Raw genomic sequence first — 15,116 nt, forward strand, 5'->3', positions numbered from 1 at the left:
CACAAGTTGGCAGGACTGATTCTGGCTCAGTCTGGAAGTATCTGGAGGTGTGCAGATAAATCATCCTCAGGTTAATCGATTTTTTTAGTATGTAAAAGAACATCCATGGGAAAAATTTATGGCACCTAGGTATTTCCCAAAACCGTAAAAGTAGAGTACTTCGTGAGACGGAACGTGAAATGGAACACACACAATAGAATAAGCACAATGGCAGAACATTGTGGGAGCAGCAACAGGGAACAACCAAAATAGGAGACAAGGAGAAATATGAAATCACAAAAGAATGAATACATTTTCCACATCTTCATACATGGCTGTCTTCAAATAGATAGGCTCTATCCTCAACAATTCCATTTCTTCTCTGTCCATTTCTTCTCACCTCCCCATGATCTCGTTTCTGTTTCCAACTTCATCAGGAAAGCAGGCATAAACACTCATTGATGGACCTTTACAAATCTTCAGTCTTAATGTGGGAAGAGTAGGATAAGAAGAAGGCTGCATAATGACAGAAAATTAGGAGAGATAAAAAGATAAACGATGAACACAGGTGATAATAAACTGGAAACTAGGACAAATGCAAAAGGAGGGAAGTATTCCACTGGGTCAATATAAGTATAGAAACTTAGTACAGGTGGTTAATGGTTAAGATTGAACTGGGTACATACAACAGGTTTTGCAGCAATTATAAAGCAATCTCGATAAAGGCCACGAGGCCCTAGGAGGAGTTGGAAGTAAACACATCCACTATTCGCAACCTTTGCACTAAGTGGGTTAGATTGGTTAGTTCTGTGCCTGGCTGCCTTTGCCCCCAGGAATTAACCTGATACTCATTTTTGATGTAGGCTGAGTGAACCTCAGGGTCAGAAGTGGATATCTTGTTTCTTCAATTATTTTACTTCCTGGCAGGGAATCAAATCCATGTGCTTCTGAGTGAACTGAACACACATTTACTGCCTCGGCTAGGCAGACCCCCCCCCCTCTCTTTTTGGCAATTATATTCACAGTCAAATGAGATGTGTAGTAGTTTGAAATGGTTCTTGACATATGGGAATGTTTCTCACAGTTGTATGTTTCCTTTACCTAAATGAGTGGCGCTTGAGAAGTAGGTCTTGGGAGTAAGGGACATCATTTATTTTAAAATGCTCTTCTTCACAAAGAGATTAATTAACATGTTAGGTAGTTATGAAGAGTTCAAGTTCTGTGCAGGCTTTCACTATCAGCCATATTCAATCGTTTTTACGATGTGGCATCTTTAAGTCCGAAGCAAGGTAGGTTTTCATGAGGTCTCTCCATCTGGGACGGTCTTGATCCCAGTAATCTTCGGGATGTCTTTATCCCATCTGTCCGGTGGTCTTCCCTTAGATCTCAGATGATCTTTCGGACTCCACTCAAGCACAGGCTTTGTCCACCTACCATCAGTTCTCCGAGCAACATGGCCTGCCCACTGCCATTTTAGGGTAAACACCCTTTCTAAAATGTCACTGACCTTTGTGACTGACCTGATGTGATCTCCTCTCTTCCTGTCCTCCTTCTTGAAGCCTAGCATAAACCATTCCATAGCTTTTTGGGTTGTTCGGAGTTTTTGCTTAACAAACTCCATCTGCTGCAGGTGGCAGAGCTGGAAAAAAAAAAAAGAAAGAAAAAAAAGTTTGGTTTGGCATTAGTAAAAACTATCATTGGATGAGATTTGATGTAAACAGTAGTGTTTGTAGAAGTGGAGGATTTCAAATATTAAGAAGGTGGAGACTGTTGAAATGGACATTGCAATTGGTGGAGGAAGGAGTCTAATAAGTTGTAGCCATGGTGCCACATTAAAAGTATTGTTTGTCTTCATGGCTTACTGGTTAGTATGCTGGCTTTAGGTCCAAGGGACCCCAGGTTTAATTCCCGACCAGTTCAGGGATTTTAATCTTCATTGATAAATTCCTCTCTGGCTGGATGTGCATGCTGTCTTCAACATTTCACTGTAGTAGGCCCCTATCCTCACAGATGCTCAGGTCACCCATGGGTACCAATTTGAAAGTCGTGCAGAAAATCTCTCGATTTTCTAGGGTTGCTACCTGTCCCGTATTGTATGGGTCATCCCGTATTTCAGGCAAAAATGCTATGTTTCATATTATCCACTGTTATTCATTATTTTTCAGTAAGAAAATTTAAGAAATAAGTGATTCAAGAAGGAGAAAATTGTACCTCCATTTGACTAGGGACTGAACGGACTTGGACCTTGAAGTAATCAGTGAAGTGCGGCCAACCTCCAATATTCGGGAGATAGTGGTTTCGAACCCCACTGTCATCAGCCCTGAAGATGGTTATCCATAGTTTCCCATTTTCACATCAGACAAATGCCTTAGTTAAGGCCACTGCCACTTCCTTCCCCACTCCTAGCCCTTTCCTATCCTATCGTTGCCGTAAGGCCTATCTGTGACAGTGCAACATAAAGCAACTTGAGAAAATATATAGTTAAACCACCAAATTAATACACATATTACAATCTAAAAAGATTATTAAGTAAAACAACTTGTTTAAAAAAGCAGTGAAATAATCAATAAAGGAAAAGGCTATTCTAGTGCTCGTGTCAGTGCTGTGGATATGATAAAATTATTGCTTTACTATTGCTTTATTATTGTATCATAAATTCGTAAAACATGTGTTGCACCTCATCCTTATCCTTATCTCCCCTTTTTTGGTGGAAATACTGGTATATTCTTAGCCCTGATTCTCTAACTACCAAATCTATGCCAGTAGTTTATTTATGTGTTGAGCAGAAAGTGTAGGAAGCTGTTGATTTCCTTATTATCTGTTCTATTCTGCATTCTATCCTACCTCTCTTGACAACTATTAAGAAACCGTTATAATATTCAATCTTTTTTCTCTCTCATATTAACCAAGCATTACTAATTCATAAGGTATACACTCCTCTCTTGCTTTCTCAGACATTTTACTAACCTCTCCTATATTATATGGGACATCCTGTATTTCAGGCAAAACATGCTGTGTCCCATGTTATCTGTCCTTGTTCTTTATTTTCCAGTAACAAATTTAAAATAGTGATTCAGAAAGGGGGAAAAAAATAGGAGTTTCATGCAGTTTTATGATGAACCTCTAAAATATCTCCCCCAGTCCTATGATTTCTCCGAAGACAGTTTTGCAGCATAGCTACATGTGTTCAGTTTTTTAAAAAAGCACTTATTTTTCTTGCCTGCAAGGTGCCGTGGAATGTCTTCAGTTAATTGAGGAAATGGATATGGAAGAACTCGTTCAAGTGTGTTTATTGAATGTATATTCTCCTTGATGGCAAACAAGTGGACTGATACAAGAAATAGATGCACAGTATATCTAACAGAGAGCAAACTTCTGCTTTCAACAAATACGAAAGTATCATGTCAAGAATTCTGTACCATAAAATCTGATACTAACATTTAAAAGGCAGCAGTGTCAAATAGCAGAGTCACCTGGGAGAAATAAGGTAATTTTTACTGATGTTCTCAAATCCACAGTGTGCATTATTTCTATAGAATGTCTCATATTTCACTGGTCAACAAAATTTAAATTTTTGAATGTTAAAAGAAGTACAATGCAGGATTCTTACTGACTTTTTTTTGTGCTGATTTCAAATCTTTTTACAGAATTTTTCCATCATCCATAGTTTTTGAGTAATTGCATGAATAACATATCTCATAATTATACATTTTAATATGTGTAACATCTTAGCTAGAATAATTTACATATCTAAAACAAATGTGAAGTAGAATTTTGACTGTACTTTGCTTGAGGAACATCTCTCTTCAATGTCGAACAGTAGTCTGCCAACATATTTGGAGTCCATTTTTCTTGGTAGCATCTTTCCATTTCAGCAATGTCTGGATGGAAACATTCACCATGTTCGTTGTTGAGCGCCGAAGTTCTCAGGGAAGAAGTCAAGATGGGAGCCCAGCATGTGTATTTTCAAAGATATATTACATGTCATGACCATGTGGTTCTCTGTTAGCTCACTGACTTCTCTGTAATGTTCAGACTTGTAGTTTCCTAGAAAGTTTATGACAGTGTTTTTGAAAGAGAACCATGCAGCTTGTTCTTGCATATTTAAAAGGCTCTCAGACTGTGAATCTTTCATAAGTTCTCTAATTTGAGGGCCAACAAATATTCCCAATAAGATTTTGTCAGCACCTACAGGTGGTTGATGAATCTGTCCTGGATTGAATGACTCTTTCTTTGGTCAGCTTTCTCCAACACAATGATTGCTTTTATCTCTACTATCCCACATACACAAGAAACAGCAACATTTTGTATAGCCAAGTTGTAATCTAAGTAAGATAGTTATCACTTTAAAATCTGCACATATCTGCCGTGGATAGTCATCATAATCATCAAACTCAGATCGGAAACGAAGAGTTCTGTTTTACTGATGTAATCATTCTTATTCATTAGGACCGTGTTGGTAACTGTTACATAATTATTTTTGATTTTTTTCTTTCAATTTTACAATGTGTTTAGTTGGAATTTTTACTGTCATACAGTAACTAAATATCCCACCAATAAAATTAAAAAAACCCTTCAAGGAATTTTGAATAATTCTGTAACCCTTTTCTGTGAACAACAGGGCTTATGACCTTAGATGTTAGGTGCCTTTAAACAACAAGCAAGCAATGAACAACATATTTCCAAGCTCACTTTAATGAATCCAAAAATCTCCCCTGTTAGAGCTTTACCAAAAATTCATAAGACCGATGTTCCCATCAAGTTGATCATTACTTTCTCATTTTATACAAAAATTCTTGGCTAAATATTATAGATTTTCCAGTAGAACTTCTATACAAAATTCAGTAGAATTCAGTAACATGACGAGGAAACTTAAATCCAAATTATAGTATGCACTCTTTTGATATCATGAATATGTACACTAACATTCCTGTAGTTGAAACCACTAACCTAGTTAAAGATAAACAAACACAACCTTTCGAGTAAACTAGTAATAGAAGACATACATATCCTATGCCGTTCCATCTATATGATGGGTCGGCGAATGAAGCCCCTCCACCAACTTCTGTCTTTGTACTTTTCTCCTTCTTCAGTGCTGTCCCAGTCCCCTCCTTGTTGCTGAATGTCGTTTTTCACTCTGTCTGTATATCGTATTCTTGGCTGCCCTCTTGGTTTTGAATATTTTAACTGCAGATCATACATTTTCTGGGTATGCGACAGGATCCATCCTTCGCCTGTGACCATACCATTAGAGTCTACGCAGAGTTATGTTATCCTGCATTCTGCTAACCTGAGCCACGACCCTGACGTTCTTATTACAAATTTTATCTTGTCTTGTTTTGCCAACCATCATTCAGACGAATCTCATTTCAGGTGCCTGAATCCTTGCATCATCCTTTTTCCTCATGGTCCAGGTCTCACTCCCATATGTCAAAATTAGCAAGTAATAAGTCAGATAAATTGCTCACTTGCATTTCAATGGTACTTTTGGGTTCCATATTAGGTCTCGGACAACTCTATAGAATGTTCCTCCAGCTTGATCCTGCTGGTAAGTTCCTCTTCAGTGGAGCCTGTTGCTGATGTCATGCTTCCTAGATATTTGAATTTGTTGGACATCTTGAGTTGTTTACCCTCTATTTCAATGTAACCTTGGTGACCATTTCTCTGCATAACCAACACTTCACTTTTTTCCTGACTGAATTTTAGGCCGCACCCTTTAGCTTTTACTGTCCATGCATTGATCTGAAGTTCCTCCTTGAAATCTCCCCATATACAAATGTCGTCAGCAAATAGAATGACTTTCATTTTGTTGTCATCAATGTTTGGCATACTTGTTATTGAATCTCATTCATCACAGTAATGAAGAGAAGAGGTGACAGAACTCCACCTTGTCTTAGGCCCGTAGTTGTTCTAAAGGGTTCCATCATTCCTGCTGGTGTTTTGATACGACTTCTGATGTCTTCATATAAATTCTCAATTCGTTTTATTATGTTATTATCGATTCCAGTGTTTCTCAACACTTCCTAGACTTTGTCCCTGCTTACAGCATCAAAGGCCATTTTGATATCCAGGAAGGCCAGCCAAAGGACCTAATTATGTTGATAATACTTCTCCATCAACTGACGCAGTCCAAATATTAAATCAACTGTTGATCTGCCTTTCTGGAATCCGTATTGTTCCTCTGATAATAATTCTATCAATGGTCTTATTTTTCTTTCTAAAATCCTTTCATACAGCTTTCCCACTTGGGAAGTTAATGTAATTCCTCTGCAGTTGGAACATTTTTTCCTGTCACCTTTCTCAAAGAGTGGAATGGTGATAACTTTTTTCCAATCTGCTGGTATCTGCCCATCCTTCCATATCTTGTGAAGAAGTCTATACATCCACTGGTTTCCTGCATCTCTCATAGACCTGATCATTTCAACACACACTTCATTAATGCATGGAGATTTTCCTGTTTTTATGTACTTCCATGCATATTCTATATCATTCCATGTCAGATCTGTTACTGTCTTCCATCCTTCCATCATTAACTAATCTATCTAATGGAATGTTTGTGGTATCATTCACATTTAACAGCTTATCAAAATAATTCTTCCATTCTTCTTTGATCTCTCTGTCATCTGAAATGAGATACCCACTATCACTAGTCACATAATTAGTCTGTTCTTTGTACCTCCTCCTATTCTTCATCATTACATACAACATTTTTCTGTTGCCATCTACATCTTCATTTTGTTTATGATGCCATTCATTCAACCACTTTCTGCTCTGACAACCTGCTTAGATTCCTTTTTTGCCAATTTATAGTTCTTTGTCCTTATCTGTTCGACTTTTGAAATATTTTCTGTTGGCATTGTTCTTTTTAAGGACGGTGTCTCTTGTTCTATCATTCCACCATGGTGTCTCTTTCCATTTCCTTTTGCCATTTGTTGTTCCATATGTCTCCTCTGTTGTCTTGACCAAGCATTCCTTGACATTTTTCCATTCTTCTTCAACTGTTCCAGTGTCTGTTTATGGTATTCGCTGCTGGATTATTTCTTGATATTCTGTGGCCTTCCCTTTATCCTTCAATTTCCATACCTTTAATTTCTTGTCCTGGATGGTTCTTATTTCCTTAAACTTTTAAAACCTGAAACAACTAACAAGGAGCCTGTGATCACTGTCAAAAGACACTTGGAATCACTTTTACATCCAGCAACATTTCTTGTATATGTTTATACCATAATATAATCAATGATGGACTCCTCTTGCCCATTCCATCCATATCTGGTGATTTTGTGACTTTTCTGTTTGTGATACCAAGTATTACCAATAACTATGGTATTTCTCAGACAGAGAGCGGAAAGGAACTGGCCACCCTACCGCACGTAAACTCCGGCTCAGGAACACCTCTGCAGAGGTTCGGACCTGCCTTCGGGCAGAATAACCCTTACCTATTTCAGACAGAAATCTAGGAGTCTGCTTCCCTCAGCGTTCCTTGGTCCCCATCCACATGTGCCCATGATGCTCTCATAACCTTATTTAGTTTATTTTCCGGGTTGAACCATGTTGTTTTCTGTACATTACGTACAGTTTGCTGATGTTTCAAATGCATTGCAGTATTCTTTGTCAAGGTGACTCAAATACCCCTACTTGATCCGAGGTAATCAGTCTCCCAGGCAGCAATTACACTACAGAGAGTGGTTTCTGACCTTGGTCTATATATCCTAGCCTTTCTGGTTGACGTAAGCCCCTTGGCTGTCTCGTAAGAATTCTGGAAGGTATGTGTCACAGCCGCGTAGTGGGGCTTGCCTGCGCCGTTATGTAATAGGAGGTTCGACCAGCGTGTTTACGTTGTGGTCTGTATGTCTTAATCTATGTGTGATAGGCATGCAAGAATTACTGATTTTATATCCTCCTCCTCAATTCATATTGTTTGGATGTTTCTTGATTTTGATAGCCTTGCAGATTTTCCTATCCGGATTCCAAGGGATAGCTGCTAGGATCTTGGTCTTGTCAAATGATATTCCATGTTTTATTTTGTAGGAATGCTTGGCTACCGCTAAATGCATTGAATGCTGAAAAATACAAAAGATTCTCTGCCATGGGATCCCATATGAAAGAGTCCAACCACAAATTCACAAATATCAGACAGCACCTTCAAATTATCTGTATGATAAATAGAGGAAATCTAATGAACAACCTGGAAAACATCCACATCGTTGTTGATAAATTAGAAAACGGTGAAGAGAATCTTAACGAAAACAACGAGCAAAAAAACATCTTATACGAGAATATTAGTAAATACTTGGAATGGGTAGACATAAAACAGGCAAGACGAACAAGAGATATAATCAAACTCGACATCACAGAAGCACAGCCCAATCTCCCTCCTCCCTCACATGATATTTTAGATGACGACAAAACTCTACTTCCCTTCTCTCCAGAGCTTTGCATGAACTGTTAGACTATGTCACATCGTTACTTCAGGTCGCGCTCAAAGACAGACACTCTAGACAGCGCAGAATAAACATCTTTTCCAAACAAGAATGAGAGGTAAGATGTCCTGTTATGATGACCTCCATTTTTTTAAAAAGGAGTCTCCAAAGAACTTTTATTATTTGTGCTTATTGCCCTAATGTTTTTTCTCAATTCTTTCTTTATACAGCTGAAGAGGACCACTAAGTGGTCGAAACATGTCCTGTAAGTGCTAATTTACATTCAATTTTGCCTGAGGCAATAATAAAGTATCGATTAGGTGGTTATTTATACTAACTTCTTGATTAGGGGTATTTCAGTCGCCTTGACAAAGAATACTGCAATGTATTTGAAACGTCGGCAAACTGTACGTAATGTACAGAAAACAACAACATGGTTCAACCCGGAAAATAAACTAAATAATTCTACACACCGTGGAAGCTTCACCTCTCATAACGTTGCCTATCAGACACTACTTGGGCATTCATGTCGCCAATAACAATCGTTCCTTCACCTCTTCCTTGCTCTTCCAAGGATTTTTCAAATAGGTCTTTCTCTGAACGATCACAACCTACTTGCAGGGCATGGCACTGAATGATACTAATGTTCTGGGTAGGGTTTAATTTTAGATTGACTTGGATAATCCTGTCAGGTTTGAATTTTGTCTATTATATTTTGTTTCATTGAACGGTCTATTATAACACTCACTCCATTCTTAGGTGAACTTCCTCCTGACCAATATACTGTAGATGGTAACCTTCTCTGATTTCTTTTGACCCTGTCCCTTCCCTGTGGTTTCACTCAGTCCTAGTACATCAATATTCCTCATTTTCATCAAATCAACACATACTTCTATTTTTCCTGTCAAAGTAATGATATTCAGATTTGGTACTCTGATTGTGGTCATTGTCTTGTAGATTTTAGTACTCTTGCCGGATCTTTATGGAGCATCGAATGTAGAGCTGTCATTAATATCGGTACCAGGAGATCTTGCATCCTTATTGGGTTTGTTTAACAATTTTAGGCTTCTTTTGGTTTTGAAAGCAATTAAAATTTCTCTCTTCCACTGACTTGCTAGGCCTAACCTTTCAGAGGATTTTCTGTCAGAAGTTGTCTCCCTTAGCCTTTGGCAGTCCCCTGCCTTACTGCAAGGCAACAGCTGATAAGTTTATGTGTTATTTCCTACACAAAGATCTCGTCTAACTTTCTAAGGGAAAACTCCTCCACCCACAGCTGTTGGTTTTCTCGTAGTTTGTCGGGTTTGGTATCGGCCGCCCAATCCTCGGCCAGACAGTCGCAGGTAGTACCGTCTACTGTCGCATGCGGTAGCAGAGTCTTTCCTAACCTGACCTGACACATAGAAGAATTCGTACATATTCTTTAGTTCGTCCTCAATAATAATAATAATAATAATAATAATAATAATAATAATTTGAGGTGTCCAGTATCAAAACCGGCCAAGTCACAAAATTTACGAAAATGAGTTAAGGTTATCAATTTGAAGTAGAAGTATAGCACTATCAGGTGAAATAAGAATATGCTTTAAAATCGTCCATCTCTTCATGTTATAGAGCACTGAATTCTCGGTCGTGCAACAGAATCGGCCAAGTCATGCAGCCAGTGAATTCAAAACCGGCCAAGTCAAGAAACGAGCGACAATCTTTATGATGCAGCATTATTGTCTGGAACCTTGTGTTATTACATTAAGCAACAATGTGATATCAGTAGGCAAAATCGTTCCTTGTAATGTATATTCTTTGAAGTTATAATATTTTGTCTTTTGTTCATTTGCAACACTGATTTACATGTTCTCGGGCTTCTTACCGTCACTAGCGCCAAAGCAATCCTATTTCCGGTGTGCTCGTATTTTGTAATTATTGTGTGCTGTAACGTGGATATTGTTCCGAGTGGTGAACTGAAAAATTTACTCTCATACCTTGTGCCACATAATGGAAACATCAATAAATGAAACCCAGAAAGAGAACAAGAGATACGTCACAGTGGAAATCACAACAACGAAAACGAGAGCGGTAAGAATAATATTTCATTTTATTTTACTACAGATTATCGAAGTTTCTCGTTCGATTCTTGAAGCAGTTAGATTGATTTAAGGTTTGTGTGAGTGTGTGTTCTAACTCACATTAAAAACCACAGCAATAATAATAATAATAATAATAATAATAATAATAATAATAATAATATAGCGTCAGAAATCTTCCAGCACTGTAGTTTTATAAAACTGTAATATTAGCAAGTGAAACAGCTTTCGTTGGTCATGAGAGTTCCAACACAGTCTCTGAAGTCTGCATCAATAGTCCACGAGAAATGCCTGATATTGTATTATAAATGAGAGCAAATTGAAGACTTTCAACAACAATATTACTTAGTATGTTTGAACAGTACCTATCTTAATAATGATTCTATTAACATAAGTGACTATTATTGACGATCATTTTATTTTACTGTGTTCAAGATCTAAGTAGACTATAAACTTTTAGTGAGAGAAATCCTATTTTGTATTCTCCTCAGCTTTATGATGTTCTTCTTCGTTTATTATTATCTCATTCATGGTGAAATGCTTTTTTTAATTGCAATAAAGAAAAGTAATTAAAATGTCAATTTATTTTCATTTAATTGACTTTTTTCACAAGCGTTTGGGATATAAAAAGAAGTCAGTTTTACAAAAACAGACTGAAATTGTACAAAATTGCAACAAAAACGGCCAAGTCAAAATTTAAATTAACACACAAGATGGGTTAATTATGAGTTAGATTTCTCAAAACAGTGGAACTTAAATATTAAACCATTAAGGATATAACTGTGAAAAAAAATCTTTTCTGACCATCATTGCTTTGTCTCTACAGGTTTTTCATCCATATTGAAAAATATGCCTTGAGTGACTTGGCCGGTTTTGATACTAGACGCCTCATTTGTTTAATAACACAGTTTATCTGCAGAAAAGAATCTTGGCAGAAATTTATATAGGCAGTCTGGAAAAAACCAAGATACTCAACAATTTGCAAGTTATATTCCATTGGTCAAGATATGTAGATGATATTTTCACTATCACTGACCAACATATTGCTGATAGTACAACCCTCCTTAGTAAGCTAAATACTTGTGACCCTTACATAAAATTTACAGTTGAATCTGAAACAGATAGATTTTTAAATTTTGTAAATCTTAAAATTAGGAGGACCGACAACCATCTAAATTTTGAAATCTTCAGAAAACCAACTAAGATAGCTTACATGGTTAGACAGGATTCACTGCACCTCGGCTCTCACAAAAAGGCCTCTTTTTATAATATGATATATGGAGCCTTGAACTTCCCCAAGTTCCAACCATATTATTGGGTTCTCTCCTTTTTCTCCATCTCTTATTTCCATTTTCTTATCTCCTTCTTCCTCTGAGCAGTCCTTCATTATAAAGTTTTTGAGAATACTTTGCCATCACCATCTGAAGACCCTTTTTGTCATGTACTATTGATCCATCTTCTCTCTCTAATGCCTTGATTTTTTAAAATTTATTCTTTTCGATTTTATTACTCTGTATAATAGTTTCTGATTTCTATGACAATCTTGCTCAGTTTTGTTGGTAAACTCTCCCCAACATTTCTCCTTTTCTTCCTTGATATTTCTGTTTACTTGTCGTTTCAATCTTTTATATTCCACATGCAAGTCCTTTTTATCCAATCTTAGAATGCCATTCTTTTATCCTCCTCCTCCTTCAATTCCCAAATCCTGATCTTTGGTTTCTTCTTAAGTACAATTTTAGGGATTTTACTTGTTTTAATTCCACAATTAATAATCTATGATCACCTTCCATACATTCATTGGGGATTATCTTCCTATTCATGACGTATCTTCCCCATTCTCGGTCTGTTATTATGAGGGTAATCCCAAAAATTAGGTCTCCTTTTTTTTTTTTTTTATAAATACAGAACTCTTGTTTGTGTGGCTGTTGGTGAAAATATTGTGAAGAGTGTTTCCCGCGCTCGCATATAAACATGCTCACGCCGCACTGAGGCATTCAGTCTTGGTTTGGCAGCCGTTGAGAATGGAGTTCTCGTTGGATGTTACCGCCAAGTGCGAAGTTATTCGGTTTTTGAACGCAAAGGGTACTGAATCGATTGCAATCCATTGCCAGTTGACAGAAGTGTATGGTGACTCATGTGTGGATGTCAAAAATGTTCGTAAGTGGTGTAGAGAGTTTGCAGCCAGTCAGACTGAAATTCACGATGAACAAAGGAGTGGGAGACCGTCAATTTCCGTTGAGACAGTTGTGAAGGTTGAGCAAATCATGCGTGAAGATTGGCGGATCACCCTGGATGATCTCTGCACTTTGGTTCCTGAGGTTTCTCTAAGTGCCGCTCACAGAATTTTAACGAAAAAGTTGAAACACCAAAAGACATGTGCAAAATGGGTGCCATGCATGCTGACTGAAGACCACATGTGGCAACGAGTTCATTCTTCCCACGCATTTCTTCAATGCTTTGCAGCCGAACAGGACAACTTTTTGGACTCAATTGTCATGGGTGACGAAACCTGGGCGTTCCACTTTACACCTGAGACCAAGCAACAATCACGCCATGGTGGTATCCCTCTTCGCCAAAGCCGCGGAAATTCAAGCAAACACAGTCTGCCAGTAAAGTCATGACAACTGTGTTTTGGGATCAAGAAAGGGTGTTGTTAGTCGAGTTCATGCCTGCTGGGACCACAAATAACGCTGACAGGTACTGTGAAACCCTGAAAAATCTCAGACGGGCAATTCGGAACTGGAGAAGAGGAATGTTTAACAAGGGCATAAACATTCTCCATGACAACGCTCGCCCACACATCACCCGGCAAACCGTTGCTCTCCTGCAAAAGTTTCAGTGGAACATCATCACCCACCCATCCTATAGTCCCGACTTGGCGCCCAGTGACTATCACTTGTTCCCTAAGTTGAAAGAACATTTGGTTGGAAAGTGATTCAGCACCAACGACAAGGTGAAAGATGAAGTTCACAACTTCCTGAATAGCATGGAGGCGAGCTGGTATGACATGGGCATACAAAACTATCCCAGCGTCTACAAAAATGCATTGACCGAAATGGTGATTATGTAGAAAAATAGCTAAATGTTCAAGCTGTAAAATGATGTAAACCATTGTAGAAATAAACAGGTCTATGTATTTATAAAAAATTAGGAGACCTTATTTTTGGGATTACCACTGTACAAAATCGATGAGCATTCCATACTGTCCATCCCAACAATATTGGCTGATCTTATGGCTATTCTTCTTCATAAACCATGTGTTCTTCATTATCGGGTTATTTCTAATACAAATATTCAAGAGTTTCTCTCCATCTTCATTTTTATCGCCATACGCATGTGGGCCCAAAACATTCTCATATCCCATTCTATCAGTTTCCACATGAGCATTCAGATCTCCCATTATCATGATCCCATCTCTAACAATATGTGTTTCCAATTCATTGAGGAAATCTTCCTTTTTCTTCCACACTACATCCTGTTTGTGGAGCATACACCTGTACTATCTTCAGTAGTTCCTTGTTTACATGTATGTGCATTATTATAACTTTCATTTCCATACTCAAATTCAGCTATTGATTCAACATTTTGATTCACTATAAATCCCACTCCATTTCTCTTCTCTTTACTGTTACCCATCCAGTACAAGGTGTCCCACTTTCTTAGTTTCTTCATTCCTTCCCTTTTCCATTTTACTTAACTTAATCCCAGGATGTAGAGTTTTCGTCCCTCCATTAGGTCAATCAGTTCATTTTCCTTCCCATTCATTGTTAAAAAATTAAAATAAAAGTTCACGTAGCTCAAAACTTCACTCCATTCCAGAAAGGTGACAAAACAGATTGCATTTGACAGTCCTAATAATTTTAAAGTATTCCTCCAGGCAATTAGTAGTTGTGGCAAACACGGTTGGACCCATACCTGTTCCAACTAGATTCATTTTACAAGAAGATTGAAACAACAAACATTTCTAAACATGGATTTTTATTGCAATTGCTGATTACATTGTATCTCATTTAAGTTTGTTTGTATCACTGTTTTTATACACGTTTTTCATCCTTGTATATTTTAAGCTGAAGATGACATCAAGGCAAAGTTGAAACATGTCCTACTATGTAGCATTTTAGACAGACCATTTATTAAATGGCAATTTTTATTGAATAGGAGGACTTAATACATGTAAATTATTTTAAAGAGTTTGATCCTAAATATTTAAAGTCAGTACGGAACTGAAATGAAGTTCATTAATACTAATGTCATTTCACGCCATCTCTCCACTGACAGTTCAGAACTTACTGCTTGGTCGAGCAGCTTGTCTCATTACTCCCAAGTTTTTGCAGTCCAAAGTTTGCAATGTTTTTGTAACACTACTCTCTTGTCAGAAATCACCCAGAACAAATTATGCTGCTTTTGTTTGGATCTTTTTCCAGTTCTCGTATCAAGTAATCCTGGTGTTGGTCCCATACACTCGAACCATAACGAAATAGGGGGCTTACCAGAGATTTATACGCCTTTTCCTTTACATCCTTACTACAACCTCTAAATACCCTTATAACCAGTGCTTTTTCCTGTCTGTATATTAAAAAAACCCCTGTGATATATTAACAGAGAAATTTATTATACATTTTCTAGCAGATGGTACTGT

General features: G+C 37.6%; 1 protein-coding gene across 4 annotated transcripts in view; it reads left to right on the top strand.

Moving 5' to 3' along the window:
• Positions 1-15,116, top strand: part of LOC136872630 (scm-like with four MBT domains protein 1) — a 256,730-nt gene that overhangs the window by 228,499 nt on the left and 13,115 nt on the right. Inside the window, exon 17 of one of the 4 annotated variants that reach the window (XR_010859967.2) lies at positions 3,207-3,466. The exons of the other annotated variants lie outside the window; for them this stretch is intronic. The gene's annotated coding sequence lies outside the window, so the exon portion shown is untranslated. The remainder of the gene's footprint in view (positions 1-3,206; positions 3,467-15,116) is intronic. 4 annotated transcript variants of the gene reach the window in all.

This window comes from Anabrus simplex, chromosome 4 (genome assembly GCF_040414725.1).
Source record: "Anabrus simplex isolate iqAnaSimp1 chromosome 4, ASM4041472v1, whole genome shotgun sequence".
NCBI classification, from domain to species: Eukaryota; Metazoa; Arthropoda; class Insecta; order Orthoptera; family Tettigoniidae; genus Anabrus; species Anabrus simplex.